The 20,732-nt window shown below is 47.4% G+C and overlaps 1 long non-coding RNA gene across 2 annotated transcripts in view; it reads left to right on the top strand.

Moving 5' to 3' along the window:
• LOC146174642 (uncharacterized) overlaps window positions 1-19,038 on the top strand; it is a 32,845-nt gene extending 13,807 nt beyond the window's left edge. The window contains exon 3 of one of the 2 annotated variants that reach the window (XR_014701933.1): window positions 18,935-19,038. This is a non-coding gene — a long non-coding RNA (uncharacterized LOC146174642). Of the gene's footprint in view, window positions 1-5,840; window positions 6,030-18,934 lie in introns of those variants that run through there. The other variant, XR_014701932.1, reaches the window with a different exon arrangement.
• The last annotated feature ends 1,694 nt before the right edge of the window (window positions 19,039-20,732 follow it).

Here is a 20,732-nt window from a genome sequence, read left to right as displayed (position 1 = left end):
CGGGAACGGACAAGATCAGCAACGCCATGATCCGCAACTTCAGCAAGGCACAAACCAGCGACCACACCAAGTATCTAAACGACCCGCTGTGGAAGAAGAATGAAATTCCCTCTGAGTGGAAGTGCTCAGAGGTAATCGGAATTCCGAAACCGAGCAAGAAGCCGGCGGTTGAAACACTACGACCCATATCACTCACCTCGTGCCTGGGCAAGCTCTACGAGCGAGTCATCCAGACGCGACTTCAACACTACATAGAAGATAACGGCCTCTTCCATCCCTCCATTATTGGCTTCAGATCGGGCCTATCCACTCAAGACGCTTTTCTTCTCCTCAAGAAGGAGGTACTTTCCGACATTCCGAGAGGAGGCGAGCACCTCGTTATGGCGCTAGATCTAAAAGGAGCGTTTGATAACGTGCCTCACGAGGCAATCCTCTCCGAGCTCATTAACCTAAACTGCGGCGAACACACCTTCCCATACGTCAAGAATTTTTGATCCAACCGAACGGCAACGATAGGAATGGGTGACATGAGATCGGATCTCCAAGACATGCCAAACAAGGGCACGCCACAGGGATCGGTCATCTCCCCGCTCCTCTTCAACATCACCATGATTAGAGTCGCAAGGGCCCTGAAACAGGTTCCGAACATTGGACACACCTTGTATGCTGATGACTATACGATCTGGAGAACCACCGGCTCTGTAGGTCAGAAAGAAGAAACTTCAAGCAGCAGCAGCCTGCGTGGAAAGAGGCCTTTCGATGTGGGTTCCAATGCTCCCCAGATAAATCTGAAGTCATCCGCATACGTGGGTACCACTATACATCACCAGGTAATCTTAGTATCCTCCTGCATTTGGTCCCAATCCGGGAAGTGCCACTCATACGAATCCTGGGTCTCTGGCTCCAAAGCGATAAAACAGTAGACCACGTGCTCCACCTCCGTAAGAATACAATACAGCAGATCTTTAAAATGATCCGCTGGGCGGCCAGAAACAGAAAAAGGCATGCAGGAAGAAGGCACCATCCGTCTGGTGCAGGTGCTGGTCATCAGTCGCCTCTCCTATGGACTACCTTACCTCACCCTGCTCCGAAGAGATCTCAACGAAGTAAATGCAATGATACGTGCAGCTCACAGGAACGCGTTAGGCCTCCCACCATACACTTCCAACGTCAAATTGGAAGCTCTTGGACTGCACAACACATTTGAAGAGATTCAAGAGGCTGTCGTCCTGTCCCAAAGGGAACGCCTTCTCTCAACTGAGACAGGCCGGCTCATTCTCGGGCGCATTGGCTATCCTTCCGACGTACAAGCTATCCAGTCAACGACTACCATTCCTATTTCGTACCGGGCAAGAGTATATATGGCCCCGCTCCTAAAGAACATGTCTCCAGTCCACAACGAAGGCAGAAGACAAGCCCTAGTGAATTATCTTAAGCGTGCAGTGGAACGCAGTCCGAAAACTGTCTATGTGGATGCCGCTCTATACGAGCATACATCGAACGCAGCAGCAGCCGTGGTGGTGGGCTCTTTGTACACAGAAGTCTCCAGCATGTCCATCCCGCACTGTACTATCACAGAAGCGGAAGTGGCGGCAATCGTACTGGCCATTACCTACGGAGACGCGACCAATCGAGAGCTTCACGTAATCACCGACTGTGAAGCGGCGTGTCGGCTCCTTCTTGCAGGCAGAATACCTACAAAATTCGCTCGCCTCACTACTAACCCATTGGCTACAAACTCGCAGCTCAAACATCTGATCACTTGGGTTCCGGGGCACTCTGGATTGGAAGGTAATAAGGTCGCGGATAGGCTAGCTCGAGGTCACACAACCCGAGCGGCCACCAATCGCGATCTCACAACCAGCATTCCTGTCCCAGCGACTTAAGGCGCGCGACTTAAGTATCTACGAGAACAACGTAGCATTTATTCCCCTCCACACAACGGACTATATGCACAAGAAACGCGGGAATGGAGACAGCTCCAAGCCAACACCCAAACTACATCAATACCACAAGGTGTTCCCAGAACACTACACAGACATATGCCCTTGGTGCAACGACCAGCCCATCGCCTACCACGTCACGTGGGGGTGCACAGGCCCCAAACCTGCACACATAAAGATGCATCATTCGGAGGCGCAGTGGGAGGCCACTCTGCTATGCTATGATATAGAGACCCAGCATAGGCTGGTAAATCCGGCAAGAGCGGCAGCCCAGGCCACTGGGGTCTTGAAATGAAGACTCCACTCACTGCACCCCCCCCCCCCTTTTTTTCTATTTTTTATTTTTCTTTTTGAAATAAATTTTTCTCTCTCTTTCCTTCTGTAGTGCAAAACGAAATTGGTTGCTAAGTATGTTGCCGATAATGCTGGTGGCCTGCCGACTGAGGAAAGTCGATGCTGCACGGTCCTTTAAAGGTGCTCACTGAGCCACGTGATGCGACGTCACAGTTGCAAAGATGAAGCAGTGCGTAGTTACTTGTGGAACGTAAGGTACTGTGATCAGCAGGCATTTGGCAAGAGCCCAAATTTGTGATTGTAGGTAATTGCACGTTTCCACGTTGATTCCCCTTGATGTGCATACGAAGGGCCATCGTCCGTTTCCGCAATGAATGGGCTCGTAGGTCAGTTCTGAAAACGTAGCTGCTCAGCCGCAGCCATAATGTGAAACTGCTCAGCAAAGAAAGCCTGCCAAAAGACAAAAATGATTGATCAGCAGGTTGCCAATACATACGGTATCCCAGATCTTAGGGTCTGATGCGACGTACATAGAGAGCACGTTGACATATATGAGGTTTGTTCGCTCCGTCAAGCCGTTGGTTTGAGCGTGATTTGGTGTGAAGTGTCTCAAATTCGACGCCCTTAAACGGAGGTGTTCTACAACACCTACTTTAGAGTGGCAACCTCGGTCTCTGATGATCAATTGCAGAGGTCCATGGCGCAGGATGACAAAACGGAGCTAGAACAGGGAAACATGGTGAGCGATGGCCGAAGAAAGAGAACCTGTTTCACAGTACAGGATGGGGTAGTCTGCCCAAACTACGATCCAACGAATTTCGTCGGAAGACTTGGGAAAACGAGCCATAAGGTCAACTCCGACTTTCTCTAATGTACCACGTAGTGTAGGCAATGGATGCAGCAGACCCCATGACATGGTCTTAGGGCATTTGTGCCGCTGGCACTCAGGGCAGCCCGCAACAAATCGTTCAGTTCTCTGGCGCATCATGGGCCAATAAAACCTGCGCGGGCACGGTGGAGATTTCGTGCAGAGTCCAGGTGACCGGAAGTGGGGTCTTCATGCATGGCACGTAGGATGAACGAGCGGTGGCTCTCGGTAACCACGAGTAGAAAATTCGTTTCGGTGTTTGAGTAAGCCTTCTTGTACAGGAGGTCATCACGGAGACAAAAGGAGCTGGTAGCTGGGATTCCGCGGAGCAGGAAGCAGTGGCTCGAAACTTATGTCGGTAGATCAGTCCGCACAGCCGAGGCGTCAGGAAACGTAGGCACAACAAAGGCGATGTATCAATCGAAATCGTTAGTCACATACGGTCGTAGGAAGCGGCATCGGCGTGTTTGCAGCCACTAGTGTACGAAACAGTGATTGATTGACTGATTGATTGATTGATCGATTGAAAGCTTTATTGAGTGCATGGGAGTTCTCAGAGTTGTGGGTGGTCAGCCTATTCCGGCAGCCCAGTCGCCTGCGCCGCAGCGTGGGCCCTGCGAACAATTCCTCGTTGTTGGTCGGGGTCCTCGCGGCGCAGAATGACCTCCCACTGCTCCAAATTGGGATTAGGAAGTTTATCGGTAAAAGGATTTAATTGGCATGCCCACATTAAGTGAAAAGACATAGCTATTTCTCCACAGTGTGGGCACTCTGGTGTGTAAAGTGAGGGGTATCATTGGTGGAGTTTAAATGGTGTAACGAGAGTGTCTGTTTGTAGCCGGCGGAGGGTGTGTTCTTCAGCCTTGTCTAGAGTTTTGTGATGTGTTGGGTGCGTCTGTCTGGCCTGTCTGTAATCTCGATTTTATTCTTTGTCGGCAGGTTTTAGTTTTGTTAGTGTGAGCGTAAAATGAAATATGTCGTGATCACTCAGCCCGGGCAGATGCGTCACTTTAGAGAAATGTATAGTTGATCACGTTAGAATAACGTCAAGTAGCCATCAGGTGTGTTATGTTAAGCGCTTAGGGAGGCTAACTATCTTCGATAAGCCGAAGTCAGAACAAATGGACCGGCTCGGTTCGATTGACAATGGTTTAGAAATATGGTGTGAACCCAGACGATCTTAGGAAAATACGTGGCCTAATAGTACAACTCGAGCTGCATGGAAGCACGTGGTAAACTGAATAACACTGTCATGAAGGCCATCGCAAAAATATGATCGCTTGATGGGGATCAGTAATACACACGTAATAATGTTTTCTATAGCTAAGCCTTAGACAACACCAAATTAGTTCTAAATTTGTGTGCATGGACACAGGACAGTAATCATTTGAATCATTTATTGCGAGCAGAACGCCGCCGCCACATGTACATACTTATTCAGTACTTCAAAAAACTACATATTTGTTTTCACATCGAAACAATTAGGCAGTTTTAGTTTTCTATTTATCGATGTTTCTCTATGTATGATAATGCCGCCGTTACAATCGTTAATTATGCGACAAAGTGTATCTTTTCTATGGACGAAACTGCCAATGTTAGTAAATAGGACTGAGCTCTCGGCTTAATTTTTTTTTTATGTTACCACCCCTCAAGTGGTCCTAGCTTGTCGATGGTACAACACGGCCAGAGCGAAGAGTTCTACCCTTACTTCTTTTTTCTTCTTTTTTTTTCAACACTGCGCATTTACAGAGGTGTGCCACTAATCTAGCCGTATCCCTAGCTTTTTCCATCGAAGTTCAGTCTTCTATACTGCAGTTTGAAAGATGTAATTCTGCATTTGCCGTTTTCTATTAATTATTTCCTTAAATTTCTTGATGATTGGCAGAAATCTTCGCTCATTGCCGAGTCATTATCTTTCAGTAATTCGTGTTTTAAGGAGACTATCTTTCTTGTTTTGTAGGTTTTAAATCCAGTTAATAGTGGCCTGGTCCTTCCATCAGCAAAACGGCCATCTTAATATCACGCCAGCTGCTGCGTTCACTGCGTTGCTGATGCTCATCTCGTACTAGAGCATATCTGGTCACGTCATTTGAATATTTAGCATTGTTTACCACATATTTCTTCCTAACGCGTGAAGGCCGACAAAAAACCCGGCTACTTCAATATATTCTAACTAAGGGGGCAGGCCGAACCTGAAAAATGTTACCAGAACAAATGCCTTAGTGTTCGAGATTTATATTTTGAGACCCATAATAGGAGCTCACCTATACTTCCTTCCTCTTCTCTGTTTATATCTGCTAAGACATGCCAGATCGAACAATTATTGTAGATCAGTTTAATGCTAACATACATGGCGCACAAGAATCCCGAAGAAAAAACTTCGATCAGCATTGTTTAATAATTAATCGCATGTAAGGCGTAGTTGTTGTTTCGACTCAGCGCTGTGGCGTCGTCACTCATACCACCTTGTAAAGGTCTGTCAATGGCAAATTACGAATACGGACCGGTACACCCGGCCTCCGACATAAGCTACAATGAATTCAATCGTGACTCAAAAGTAGAGAGCCCGACTTCGTAATTTGAAAATTGTATTTTTAATGTATAACAAACTAATGAAGCCTTTAATTCGTAATATTCAAAGTAAGCGTAAATTGCAGTTCCCAATAGAAATAGGGTTTAATTCCCTGCAAATCACTTGACTTCGCATCTGATCCTGTTCCGTTTGGCTGTTTCAGCAACTATAAGCTGACGCAAATATATACTGTTACGCGATGTCAAGCCGATGAACACAAAGAACAGAGAGATGTCAGATGAGCGTAAGCTGATTTTTAATGAATCTCGGCGGGCCTAGCGCGAGCGCTTCTACCAGCGCCATTGCCTCCTTCTTCCTCGTGCGTTACAATATTTAATTTCCACCATGTCATATGTGCTTTAGTGAATTTTCATTGTAGATTTTGACTCCTGTCTGAGCCCTTAAATGCAGATGCACATTCTTTGCCGAAAGGTTAGAGCTCATGGGTTTGCTGCTAACCGCACAGTGTACATTATAAGTTTTGCAAACCTCCTCAATATACGAAGAGTTTTCTTCCTAACCTTTCCAGCAGGATGGAGTTCAATGGATGACAAATGAGCGCTACTTTAGAAGCAGAACCCCTTGGTTCTAAGCTTTTGACAACGACTGTACTTACCCTTCGTGGATTCTATTGCCTGTCGGCAGGGCAGGTGGTTTCATGTGTGCATTATTGACGACGACGACAGTATCGCAGCAGCTTTACACGAAATGAGTCCCCAGTACACAGTACGTTATTATTAACAGAAAGGCGCTATAAACATATGTGAATATCCACCATTCGTCTAAAATAACAACCTGCACCAGGTCTTATAGAAGGATGTTTTGGCTCAGAGCCTATTTTGAAATGAAATTTGTACTTCGGTACCCTGACTATCAAATCAAATCAAATCAGTCGGTATTGTCGACCATAAACCCTGACTGCTCATTGAAGGGTCAAATTCTAAAGTTAAAGCTCAGCTGCTTTGGTTATCTGATGAGAAGAGACAAGCTGTTGGAGAAAGATTTGATTTTGGGAAAGGTTGAGGGTCACCGGAGAAGGGGTAGGCAGCGGACGCGATGGTTAGATGGCATCCTCGAGACGCCGCATGTGAAGTTATGTGATGTTAGGAAGATAGTGAGAGACTGGAAAGCGTGGCATGATATGTTCCATAGGGTAACGAAGGTTCGGGTACGACTGAAGGACTGAACTGAACTGAACTGAACTGAACCCTAATTATCCGCCCAAAATAAAAATGCTCCGAATTTTCAGCGCGGCCGACTAAAAAAATCAGAAGTGACGAGATTCTCCAGAACAAACACGCAAGAATTTCCGCGAGCTCACTCTTTAGAAAGTCGCCTGCTGTGCGCAGGATTCAATGCATTGACTTCGTTGTTAGCAGGCGGACGAAAAGCCTATTAATCATTACACCGCAGCAGATATTGTTAACCTTCGCGCTTTTAACGAAGAAGCTATAGATAAACAGTACGTCTCCTACGTGGTTGCTTCATATTCGTTTGCTGAATTTCTCAAAGTAAAAGCAGATTCATGTATGAATCGTTGTCAAAGACCCAACGCCATTACTTCGCTCTCTCATAATAAATCGTCGGGCGCTTAGAAAAGTCCACGAAGCAATGTTCTCGAAAGAATTAACCGGTACTTTAAGGCTGCTGCGTTATATCTAACTGCTTCGCCAAATGACAGTGTCTCCTTTATGTTAAAGGTCTGGGGAGGCATCAGTCTTCATATACACTACACCTACTTTGCTGCAGTGCAACGGCGATGTGCTTGTCCGATATAACAGGCAATTTGTTGTAGCGAGTTTCTTTTTCTTTCGCGTCACATCTAAAATAAAATTTTATTAGAGAAGAAAAGCGTCGGATTCTGGGAACGACTCAAACACAGCTGTTAGTCTGATATTGTTCTTCAGTGTGTCTGCTACTTTATTCGTTCATTCTCCCTTCGAAAACGGCCGAAGCTAACAATACATTACCTTCTGCACCATCATCCTGAAAGTTAATTATATGCAAAGTATTTTCGTTCGCATTGGCAATGCATGTCATCAGTTTGGGATCCATACCACATAAACCTAATAAATAAAAAACTCAACGCTGTGTAAAGTCGTTCAGCAAGTTTTATTTTCAACTACAGCAGAACAACCAGTGTAACACAAAAACAACTTCAAACTTATTATTAGTATTCACGCGAAGAAAGATATCTGGTTCGGGTTTATTGGATAAAAGTTGTTATTATAACCAAGCTCTTCTCGCTATCTAGAAATATGCAAAACGTCAACATACCGCAGTGCTGTATATCAACACATTACGCTAATTCTTAATTCAGACGAATAACGACTTGAATATCACCTACTTTCCGCCTCCGCATCCGTAAACTACATAGCTCCGCAATAGTTAAATAGGATAGGATAGGATAGGAAATACGTTAGTTTCTCTACGAGGGTCTTGTGCTAGTAGCGGAAGAGTTCCATCTTCCGTCTTCTCACAGGGTCGGTGCCCCTATTCCAGGGCTCCGCTGAGCTTCGCTGCTCGCTGGGCGTGCTGGATTAAACCTAGTTGGCAATCCAAATCGCCGCTGGAGAGCCGGCTCTCCCACTGTTCCGCACTCGGGTCTTTACGGAAGCTGTCGTTATTTTTACATTGCCACGTGATGTGGTATAGCGAAGGTTTGCTACCACACCATGGGCAGGTGTCTCGATATTGTGACGGGTAAATTTTGCTCAGGGTATGCAGGTTAGGGAATGTTCCTGTCTGCAGTCTTCGCCAGTACACGGCCTCTTGTTGTTTTAGATCCCGATGAGGCGGCGGATAGCGGATCCGTACCCCCTTATAGTAGTTAAGAATGTCGGAGTACGTAGGGCCGACTCGCTCGGGTAGATCGTCCGATTGGGAGGAAGCTCGGCTCGTGTACCCTCGAGCTACCTGATCGGCGCGTTCGTTCCCCGCTATGCCGGTGTGTCCTGGCACCCAGTAGATGTTGTGTTTGACTTTTTATGGGGTCGTGCTATGGAGGAGCCTGAGGGCGGCGCGACCTATGCGGCCGTTCATGTAGTTACGGCACGCTTCTCTAGAATCTGTAAGAATGGTAAGGGACGTGTTGCATCGATACCCGGCTACCACCGCAAGAGCAACGGCCAGCTCCTCCCCTTCGGTTACCGTGCATCCCCTGACTGAGGCGCTAGCTAGTTCCTTTAGGTTGGAATCAATAGCTACCGCCACGGCGCTATTATGTGAGCTTCCTGTATACGAAGCCGCGTCCGTGTATGCCGTGGTGGATCTTGTAGCTAAATTTAGTTGTACATACTTCGCCCGGGCTGCTCTACGGGCCACATGCAAGTTGGGGTCCATGTTCCGGGGAAGGGAGCTAACCTTTAGCGTCTGGCGAATTGCGTCCGGTATGCTCGCAGTACGGTTCTCGATTTCCGCAGTTGCACCTAGCCCCAGTCGCCTAAGAAGCGAGCGCCCCGTAGGAGTCTGCTGGAGCCTGGCTATCTGCGTGACCAGTTGGGCTTCTTTGATCTCTTCGAAGGTGTTGTGAACGCCAAGAGCTAGCAGTTTTGCATTAGAGGTGTTCATTGGTAGGTGCAGGGCTGTCTTGTAAGCTTTGCGGATGATGACATCTGCACTTTCCACTTCTCCTTTGTTGAGGTTGAAATACGGGAGGGCGTAGCCTACGCGACTGAGTACCAGGCTCTGAACCAGGCGCAGGGTATCCCCCTCTCGCATACCGCTCCGCTTCTGCGACACACGCGTGATCATCCTGGCGACCTGAGTGGTCGATTGCTTGAGAAGGCCGAGCGTATGGCTGCATCGCTGATTGTTCTGAAGCCACATTCCTAAGACTCGTATCTTGTCTCGTTCGGGAAGTAGCTGTCCTTCGAGGGAGACATTGAGGGTCCCTTCTTTGTGTTTCCCTTTGTGAACTCGCAAGAGTTCGGATTTTTCTGTGGAGCAGGCGAGACCTCGTGCATGGACATATTCTTCTACGCAGGTAGCCGCTGCTTGCAGCCGTTCTTCTTTCTGGCCGAGCGATCCGGAGGTAACCCAAACCGTGAAGTCGTCAGCGTACATGGCGTGCTGTATGCCTTCGATCTTCTCAAGTTGTCTAGCGAGTCCGATCATAGCCACATTAAAAAGTAGTGGCGAGATGACGGACCCTTGAGGTGTGCCTTTGTTGGGGGTCGAGAATTTATCGCTGCGAAGGTCTCCGAGCCCAACCGCTGCAGTTCGGTTGGAAAGAAAGGCCTTCACGTAGCTGTGAATCTTCTCGCCACAGTGGAGGTTGTCGAGTCCTTCCATTACAGCCGCATGGCTAACGTTGTCAAAGGCCCCTTTAATATCAAGGGCCATGACCGCGTTCTCGCCAGCGCTGGGGACATTGGTGAGGACTTCCTCTTTGAGTTGTATGAGGACGTCCTGCGTGGAGAGGTGAGCTCGGAAGCCGAACATGCTGTGGGGGTACAGGTCTTCATCCTCCATGTAATTTTGGAGCCTCCGAGTAACGACACGCTCGTAGAGCTTGCCTAGGCAGGAGGTGAGTGAGATAGGTCGGAGGTTTTCGATCTGGAGTTTCTTACCCGGTTTTGGGATCATTACGACCTCTGCATGCTTCCACTCTTCAGGAACCGTTCCTGCGGCCCAGTGCCCGTTGAGGAAGGTTGTCAATTGGTCGACTGCCCCGTCGCTGAGGTTGCGTGTGAGTGCATTATGGATCTTGTCTGCACCCGCCGCCGTGTTGCGCGTGCATACCTTTATGGCAGCGAACACTTCTTCCCTGGTGATCGGTCTGTCCAGGTGGGTGTTCGGTCTTCCCAAGTATGGTTTCGGGTATGCTGCAGGCAAGGTCGTGCCGTAGCATTTCTCTTTTACTTTATCTAACAGTTCCTTCTCCGTACCCTCGAAGGTGTGGATGAGTCTGCGGATAGCTTTCCCGCTTTCGGCCCTGGTTTGGATAGGGTCGAGAAGGGTCTTGAGTATACGCCACGTTTTGGCCGTGCTGAGGGTGCCGTCCAGCGAGCTACTGAACTGCTGCCAGCTCTGCCTGGCCAGTTGAGCTGCGTACTCCTCCGCTATCTTGGTGACTTCTGCAATCTTCAGCTTGAGTTTCCTGTTAAAGCGCTGCTTCTTCCAGCGCTTGGTGAGCCCTCGGCGTGCCTCCCATAGCCTGAGGAGCCGAGGGTCCACCTCTGGTGTTTGCTCGGTGCGATCCACTTCTTGAGTGTACTGCTTCTGGATGTCTTTGAGTTGTTGACACCAATCATCTATGGAAGTAATCCTCCCTTCCAGGTCCGCGCATGCCTTGCGGAAGGCCGGCCAGTTGGTGATCTTGGCCGTGCCGAGCTTGCGCTTGATGTTGGTGGCTGTTATTGTGATCTTCAAGATATAATGGTCACTGCCTAGATTCTCCAGCAGATTCTCCCACGTTGCATGTTTCGCCCCCCTGGCAAAAGTTAAGTCCGGACACGTATCCTGGCAGACAGAATTGCCAAGGCGCGTGGGTTGAGTTTCGTCCGTTAAGAGGGTACATTGGATCGCTTCCGCCGCATCCTCGACCTCTATACCTTTCTGATTATTTGTGGGGTATCCCCACTGCTGTCCGCGAGCGTTAAAGTCACCTACAATTAGCAGCGTGTTGCTTTTAGCAAGTTTGCTGGCCCCTAGAAAGAGTTTATGAAAATTCGCGTCCCGCTGGCGAGGCGGGCTATAGAGGTTTACAAGAAAGACACTCTTTTCCTTGTGCTTCTTTTTGGGAATAATTTCCGTCACTAAGTGCTCAATTTTCGTGTTGGGAATCGGGTCATGGGCTATGGTTACCAACTTTTTGCTCACCAGGGTTGCCGTGCGTCCGGTATCGTAGCACGTATATCCCCTGAGTGTCGGTGTCGTGTTAGTTTCCTGTAAAGCTATTATATCGGGTGTGGAGTCTTGCGTGAGTAGAAACTGCATTAGGAGTCCCTGTTTTTGGCGGTACCCCCTGCAGTTCCATTGCCAGATTTCTAGTGGTGTTTGTTTAGCCATGGCTTTGGGCGTTGTTCGGATTGGAGCCTTCAGTGACGAAACGGCGCTCTTGTATGAGCCTGTCCCGGGCCTCGTTTGTTATTCGTCGCGTATTTTGGCTTGTGACGTGGTCCTGCCACGCAACGTTTTGCTCTATTAACGTGACTTTCTGTTCTAATAGGTTGGTTTTGACATACATAGCATCTAATCTTGCATGAGTTTGGCGAAACTCTTCTTTGATGCGAACCGTGAAATTCTCCACGTGCTGCATGAAAGCTCTTAATTCCTCGGGGCTCACGTCTAAGGCGGACGGGGGTCGTTGCACTTCTGCCGGCGGGATCGGGGTCCACGGTACCTGCCCTGTTCTTTGAGCCTGCATCTCTTTAATGAGGTCATTGACTTTTTTACGGAGATATGCATTCTCCTCTCTTAGAGCTTTAACCTCTTCCGAGTTACGCGTAATATTCTTTTGATCCGAGTGCGTAAACAGTGAGTTTGGAGGGCCCGCTCCCCAGCTCACCTTAACGCCGCCCTTCTGTTGTTGCTTCTGCGACTGCTGCTGTCGCTGCTCCAGCTTGGCCGTTGACCGGTTTAACGGCGGGAAAGAGTCCTCCCTGGATCTTTCATGCAGTGCAGTTCAAAAATGCGATAGCCAACGTATTACTGCAGTGTCTATTACTCATTTTCCATGAGTTTCTGAGGTATTGGATCGTTCTGTTGTTTGATTTCGTGCTTTGCAGTTTATTACCTTTGACTGCTTGGTTTTATTAGTTTTGTGATTTTTCCCTTGGCATTGTTTTTTGTTCTTTGCAGACTAAGTATATTAATTTGCTTACCATTTTCATTTTTATTCGTACTGCTGTAAATGTTCGCCCTTTCACCCTGAATCCTGGCCATGAAGGTTTTATGCCCCAAATATAAAATAAATATACAAATGAAATAGAAATGTGTTTATAATTTACATTAAAAAAAAACGTCTTGTCTTTTACATTTATTTTTTATCACAATAAGCATCAGAGAATAGGCTTGGGGCGGTTTAGCTGGTGTTCTCAAAAAAATAATGCAGCAGTGCAAACATTGTTAAGGTGAGTGACGTTTGTTCAAACACACAGTATATTTCCAGAGGCTTGAGTTCAAACTTAAAAATATATACTTCAACAGCGATAGGTTAACACACTTTCTGCCTGTCAAGGAGTTTATAGCGAACTTTAGAGAAGGAGTTCTTCATAAACAGTAATGCGAGCGGCTAAGGCTGGCTGAGCCTGCAGCGGCCTTATTACAAATACCGAGCCGCGTCAGCTAGCACACGCACATCGCGTGGGTTTCGCGATTACTTTTGCGCGCGTATATCCAAGAAAAAAAGACACCATTTTGTTGTTAAAATTTCTATTTAGAGTGCCGATGTCTTGTTTCCTGCGGCTTCACTCCTTTCTTCCTTGCTTCACTCCTTTCTCAATCGGAAACCAATCAGTTAGACCATGCTCAGTTCTGACTGTGGCCTGTTGTCGTTCATACAGGTTCCTGAGGAGACAGATGAGGTGAATTGGAACTCCCATCTCTTGGAGAGCTTGCCACAATCAGCTGTGATCTACGCAGTCAAACGCTTTTGCATAATCAATAATGCAGAAGTAGATGGGTTTCTGGAACTCTCTAGGTTTTTCCATGATACAGCGAAGGTTGGAAATTTGGTCTCTATTCCTCTGCTCTTGCGAAACCCAGCTTGCACGTCCGGAAGCTCCCGATCCACATACTGCTGCAGCCTACCTTGGAGGATTTTCAACATCACCTTGCCAGCATGCGACCTAAGCGCAATCGTGCGACAGTTGGAACAATCTTTGGCACTGCCTTTCTTTGGAATGGGGATGTAAACTGACCCCCTCCAATCCTGTGGCCACTGCAGGGTTGTCCCAATCTTCTGACATAATGTATGCAGAATGTTAAGAGCGTCATGGTTGAGGTTTTGAAGCAACTCAGCTGGAATGCCATCAATTCCGCTAGCTTTGTTCTTAGCAAGGCTGGCTAAGGCCCATTCAACTTCACTCTTCACGATGCCCGGCTCGAGATCAGTAATCACAACCGTCTTATGTTGGGTTTGCACATTCGGGTCCTTCTCGTACAGTTCTGTGTATTCCTGCCACCTCTTCTTTATCTCTGAGGCTTCAGTGAGGTCCTTGCCTCGTTTGTCCTTTATCACGCCCAGCTTAGCACAAAAGCTTCCTTTGATATCTTTGTCTTATACAGAGCTCTTGTGTTCCTTAATTGGCTGTCGTCCTCAACTGCTTGGCACTGTATTTTGAGGAAGGCATTCTTATCTCTCCTTGCTATTTTCTGAAAATCCGCATTGAGAACCTTGTATCTATCTCTTTCCCCCATAACCTTTGCCAACCACCTTTCCTCAGCTATTTGCAAAGCCTCTTCAGATAACTAGTTTGCTTTCTTGCATTTCTTTTCCTTTGGAACTACCTTAGTAGCAACTTCTTGAGTTATATCACGAACATCAGTCCACATCTCTTCAGGCTCTCTGTCTTCTAGATCTAATTCTTGAAATCGATTCCTCACTTCCACAGCATATTCTAATGGAATTTGATCCAGATCATACCTGAAAGGCCTTCTAGTTTTCTGCGTTTTCCTCTATCGAAGCTTAATTTTGGCAACAAGAAGCTGATGATCGGTGCCATAATCGGCTCCAGGCCTTGTTTTTACTGCTTGTATAGCGCTTCTCCATCTCTGCCGGCAAAGAATATAATCGATCTGATTTCTGTACAGACCGTCCGGCGAAGTCCACGTGTACAGGCGCCTGTTGTGCTGTTGAAAATGAGTATTCGCTATGGTCAGGTTGTTTTCTTGACAAAACTCTACTAGCCTCTGCCCAGCTTCATTTGGCTCGCCAAGACCGAACTTGCCTATAATTCCGGATATTTCTTCACTCCCGACCTTAGCATTCCAGTCTCCTATGAGAAAACCACGCCTGATGATGGGGTGCGGTCTAAAAGGCATTGTAGGTCTGCATAAATTATCTCAACGTCAGCTTCTTCAGCAGTAGTGGTCGGTGCATAGACTTGGATAACTGTTATGTTGAAAGGGGGACCTTGGATCCGGAGTGAAATCATTCGGTCGTTTTTGGGGTTGTACCCTAGCACTGCTTTGCCCATTCTTCAGTTTACTATGAGTAATAATAATAAATAAATAAATTGGTTCACAGGAAGGGAAAGGCGCAGTAACTGTCACACTTGCTCTGTGGACACCCGAACCGCGCCGTAGGGGAAGGGAGGAAGGTGGGAATGAAAGTGGAAAGAGAGAAAGAGGAGCCGTAGTGGAGGGCTACGGAGTAATTTCGACCACCTGGGGATCCTTAACGTGCGCTGACATCGCACAGCACACGACGCCTCTTCGTTTCGCCTCCATCGAAACGCAGCCGCCGCGGTCGGGTTCGAACCCGGAGCGACGCTATTCCTTCTCTTGGATTCGTGTCCACAATAAAAGACATAATGGTCGCCGGAGTTAAATTCTCCCATTCCGGTCCACTTGAGCTTGCTGATACTCAAAATATCAATGTTCAATCTGTCCATTTCTCGCTTGACGACATACAGTTTACCTTGCGTCATTGATCTTACATTCCATGTTGCTATGTGATATCATCATCATCATCAGCCTGATTATACCCACTGCAGGGCGAAGGCCTCTCCCATATTTCTCCACTTAACCCGGTTCTGTGCTAGCTGCATCAACTTGACCCCTGCGAACTTCTTAATCTCATCCGCCCACCTAACTTTCTGCCGCCCCCTGCTACGCTTTCCTTCCCTTGGAATCCAGTTTGTTACCCTCAGCGACCATCGGTTATCCTCTCTTCGCACTACATGTCCTGCCCATGTCCATTTCTTCTTCTTAATTTCCACTAGAATGTCGTTAACTTGAGTTATTTCTCTGACCCACTCTGCACGCTTTCTATCTCTTAATGTTACCCCTACCATTTTTTGTTCCATAGCCCTCTGGGTTGTCCTCAACTTAAGTAGAACTCTTTTGGTTAGCCTCCACGTTTCAGCCCCATAGGTGATATATCTATGTGATATATATCCTTGCAACATCGGACTTTCCGGTCGCTTCCCGACACATGAGACAACGTCAGTAGTTAACGCAGATTTGAAGTATTCGTTGGAAGTGATGGATATTTCTTTCCCGTCATGGGTTAGGATCACATTGATTTAAAACGCATGAGAATCCTCAGATAACGATGAGATTCCACGGCAAAATTTTTCTGGTGCGTTGGTGATAAATATACTGTTATACTGTTACGCGGCGGCAAGCCGATGATGAAAGAAGACCGAAAAAAAGAGAGAGAGAGAGAGAGAGAAAGAGAGAGAAGGCAGAGAGGTTAACCAGGAAAGCTTCCGGTTTGCTACCCTGCACTGAGGGAGGGGAATGAGGAGTTTAAAGGAGAAAGATAGAAGAGAATGATAGGAAAGGTAAGGCGGCGAGGAGCACAGTCACAGTTTCTCAATCAAGTTTGTGTCTCTCATAAAACACATAAGTGCTCTGAAGGCTTTGCCTTTAGGCGCCTTCTGTGGCCATGGGCCGAGGATTTTCTCCTGTGTGAAAGGACGGCTGTCAAGATGGTCCAGAGCCCAACGCAGCGCATATATTTCGCTTGAAAAAGCAGGGCACTCGCAAAGGAGATGCTGTGTGGTCTCTTCGCAGCCGCATCTTTCACAATTAGGGCTATCCGCCATTCTCATCACATAAGCGTATTTTTTGGTGAATGCAACACCGAGCCACATACGGCACATCAGTGTTGTTTCGAGCCGCCCTTTGTTAGGGGGAACACGAAGGCGCAGCCCAGGGTCTAGTTCCCTGAGGCGTAGATTGGAAAATTCTCCTTTGTTCCAGGCTGCAAGCGTTAGCTCCGCCGCTAAGGAACGATGTCGACAAGCTTCGTCAACTCTAGATATAGGAATGTTCACTGTAGTTCCGTCGTTGTGTGCAGAACGGGCAACTTGGTCTGCCTGGTGGTTTCCCTCAATACCGCAATGCCCAGGTAGCCACTTGAAACATATATCATGACCTTTTGATGTAGCGTCGCGGTATAGCACGCGGATCTCTGTAGTTAGTTGTTCATGTGATCCACGACGTAGCGCAGCTTGAACGCCTTGAAGCGCTGCTTTCGAGTCCGTAAAAATGGACCAGACACCTGGAAGTTCCTGGCCGATGTATTTAATAGCTGCACGTAAGGCAGCTAAGAAGACAGAACATGACCGATAACGATGGCAGATGACGCATAATGAATGATGGCGGACATGGCGCGAGCGCGCCTTCCCACGCCATTGTCCGCTTCTTCTTCTTCGCCCGTAACACTACCCGGGACCACCGAGCCATCGTCCCGATCGGTGGACGAAGAAGAAGTCAAGGTTGATCAGATTTGTGACATGACGGTGATCTTGTGCGGACCGGTGTAGAAAGAAGAGAAAGAAGGTAACGGCTTGCCGCCATAACCAATGAAGCCTGGCCCAGAAAGCTTTCGTTGAACCGGTCGCCAGAATTTTATGACTGGGTCCTAGGTACGCATCAAAGGGCACATACGGGTGCGATGTCTTCACGTGTAGTGTTGTATCGGGTCGGTGGGTTCATCTGGTCGGCGTTTCGGGTTGGTCGGATCCTTCGGTCAGGTCTTTCATGCGTGCGGTCTTGTGATGTGTTCTTGCACGTGTCCGTGGCGTCTTAGGTCGGTGGGATCTTAAAGTTGGGCTGCTTGTGTTTCTTCGTGTCTTTTGGTCAGGGCGGCGGACTGGGCGGGGGTGGCGAACGGGGATGTGGCGTCGGGTCCAGCAGGCTGGGGAACAGCCAGGTGATGCGTCGTCCCACGAACCCGTTGCCGACGGCGCAAGATGACACAGAGCGCCAATGCTCCGGGCCAGGATGACCAGTGATGATGATGTACCCGGCGCCTCCAACCAAATGTTACGGGGTGGCCAGCTGATGATGAAAGGAGACGGAACATGACCGATGACGATGGTAGATGACGTTTAATGAATGATGGCGGACCTAGCGCCAGCGCGCCTGCCCACGCCATTGTCCGCTTCTTCTTCTTCGCCCGTAACAATATTCTTTGTCGAATCCTCCTTGTCTTTGTAGCTCACTTGAGAAAGTGCAAATTGTTTCAAGCAGCCATACTGAATTATCAGCTCTTTGCCTTTTCTTTTTAAGCAGTTTTAATTTTTCTGCGTCTTTATAATGGCCTACGAAATGTTTAGGGGTTCTCCCGCTGTTTTTTTTTTTTTTTTTTTGCAATGGTTGGCACGAAACGGCCAATATACACTATGACAAAGTCCTTAAAATTAATCCACATATCGCCTACATTCGCGCTAGAGTTTGCAAATCTACTAAAATGAAATAAGTTGTCAATTATTTATGTATCGTCAGCACGCGAGATGTTGGGAAAAATTAATATGAGAATTTTATCAATAGCGACATAAGACAAAATAAGGAGCATGGTCTGGTGATCGGAGTTTTCTTTGTCTATTTCATATCTTGGGTTGGTACTAATCGATCCACTCACAAAGAAAAGGCCCAATACAGATTCAGAGCTGTCGTGTATCCTGATGTATACACTAACAAGTTTAGATATATCAAAACAAAAAGGGTATGTCCAACATAGAATCACCTATTTTGTCATGGTTATTGAGGGACATTATAGTCTAGTCAAGATTAAGCAAACTGAAGTCGCCAGCTAGAATTATCCAAACGCCACGTTTTTGTATGTGTGTTCATATAGGTTTTCTAATAAGTGGGGTAGAAGGTAGCCCGTAAGTCACACCTATAATATATCTGATTGCACCACAAGAATCTTTACTGAAAATTTTTCCTACATTAGGCACATCAAGCTTCCTTAAAACCCGTAACGAGTTCTTGTAGATTATATAGACGCCACCACCTCAACCAGCGCGGTCTTTCCGAAGTACATTGTAACTAGTAGGTACGCATTCACTGCCCAAAATTGCATCATGTAACCCTGTTTCAGTTAGCAGAGCGATATTTGTATTGCTAAAAAAAAAAGGAGCCCCTCAAGCTCTGTTGCCTTATTGATTACACTCCTGCAGTTTACGTTCCAGATTTTCACAGACGTAGAATCATAATTTTTCTGCCATTATTTTTTTCTCATTTACCAATCTGATGCGCTTTCTTTCCCCATGTCCTAGGCAAACATGGGACTATCAATGCAGAGTTTATCAAAGAAGAGCTTTCTCTTAGCACCCTTTGCTTTTTCTTCCGCAGCGCTGTTCTACAAGAGTTTATGCACTTCACGAACGGGCTTTGAGCAGTCTTCCGAGATGGAATATGACAAGCCCTTCAATATGTGGGCGCTTGCAAAATGGATGTCCTCTCTACTGCCAGGAAATGTTATGATAACTGGTCTTGATATATTACTGGACTTACGTCCAAGCCTATGAAGTTTTTCGATACCTGTAAGCGATACACTTATCTTCTTTATTATTATGTCGTCTTTTACTGTTTCTTCAAGTTATTCAATTGTCTCATTCCCGGGCTTTTCCAAACCATAATCTATTAGATTATTGCGACGGCTTCTGTTTCCTAAGTCATCCACCTTATTTAAGAGAAAGTATAACGGACTATCAAATTTTGGTATAGTTTTTTCGATTTCGCTTACCTGTTTTGTCATTTTGCCAATAACAATTATTTTGCGATGCCATCTATTTTGTTGTTTAACGTCAGCATATGCTGTTGGATTTCTTTCCGTATTGTGATTACTTCTTCGATATTGCCTGGGGCTTTCCTTTGGCCGTCGAGCAACTCTGACAGCAACTGCTCTAGCGTAAGTCCTGGGGTTGTCTCAGCATCACCCTAAAAAAGTAGGTTAGAAGGAAATAATGTAATGTGAACTGTATACGTTTGATACACTTTGAGCAGGCAGCAACAACAATTGGTAATCGGTACGGTAACAGTACACAGAAGCTTTGTTCCTGTAAGGTGAGCCTCTCTTTTACGCATAGCTCCGGGCAGTTCGTTCACGTTATTGAAACTGAACCACCCGCTTTTGCCCGTCTCTGTGCGGCGAGTCTTGTAACTATCGGTTGGACTTCCGTCGGGGTCCGTGAGGACCTGCACGTTCCCCTGTACACTTTTTGTGCGCAGTGTGGCCACGCTTTGAATAACTGTAAGCTCAAGAATGATCCTTCGAAAGCTTGCTGTACCCGTTGTGCGGGGTCACATGCCTTGGAGGCTAGCCCTCGCTCCAACCGGGACGCCAACGTTAAGTGTGCCTCCTGTGCTGCCGCCAGCGCCCGTCGAATTATCATGCAGGACATGAGTCGTGCTCTGTTTTGCACGAACGTTTGGACAAAATCCGCGCTCGAACTCAATGTGGGCCTTAGCAGTCAGGTGGCCTCGCGTCCCTTGCCCGTTGGCAGCTCACACCGTAGCCCAAACATCGAACCCATAGAAATCTGGCAATGGAACTGTAGGGGTTTCAAACGAAAACAGGATTTGCTGAAACAATATCTCTGCACCATCCTCATCAGACCTGACATTATCTGTTTGCAAGAGGTAGGAGCCGACAGGTCACCGACGCTTGCCGGCTACTACACGCTCCGCCAACACCACATGCCGTCGGTTGCTCCAGTCCATACAGGACTAGAGCCAAGACATCAGACAAGCACACAGGAAAGCCTCCGAAATAATACAGAGCACACTGGAAGCCCCAGAGGTAGACCGCCATCTTCTCAAGCTATGGCAGAAGCGCAGCCGCCTTGTGAGGCGATAGAAAAGACAGCGCCTAATAGACTTCTCCGTCTGCGGATTGCGCAGCTCACGGAGGAAGCCCAGACATACGCCACCAACCTAGCACAACAAAATTGGCAACAGTTTTGCGAGTCATTGAGAGGAACGCTGGGAACGTCCCGCACTTGGGCAATCCTGCGGAATGTCATTGACCCCTCTAAATCAAAATCCGCATCTACACGGACCCTGAAGCGTATTGCTCACTTTTTCCAGGGAACGACGCCACGCTGCTTTAGGCTCTTAAGGACAAATACATCGGCACCAGCCCAGCTCC

Source organism: Amblyomma maculatum, chromosome 11, assembly GCF_055883805.1.
Source record: "Amblyomma maculatum isolate TAMU_Amacu chromosome 11, ASM5588380v1, whole genome shotgun sequence".
Taxonomy (NCBI): domain Eukaryota; kingdom Metazoa; phylum Arthropoda; class Arachnida; order Ixodida; family Ixodidae; genus Amblyomma; species Amblyomma maculatum.
Note: the sequence above shows the minus strand (reverse complement) of the source record. Positions and strands in the feature narration are given on the sequence as shown.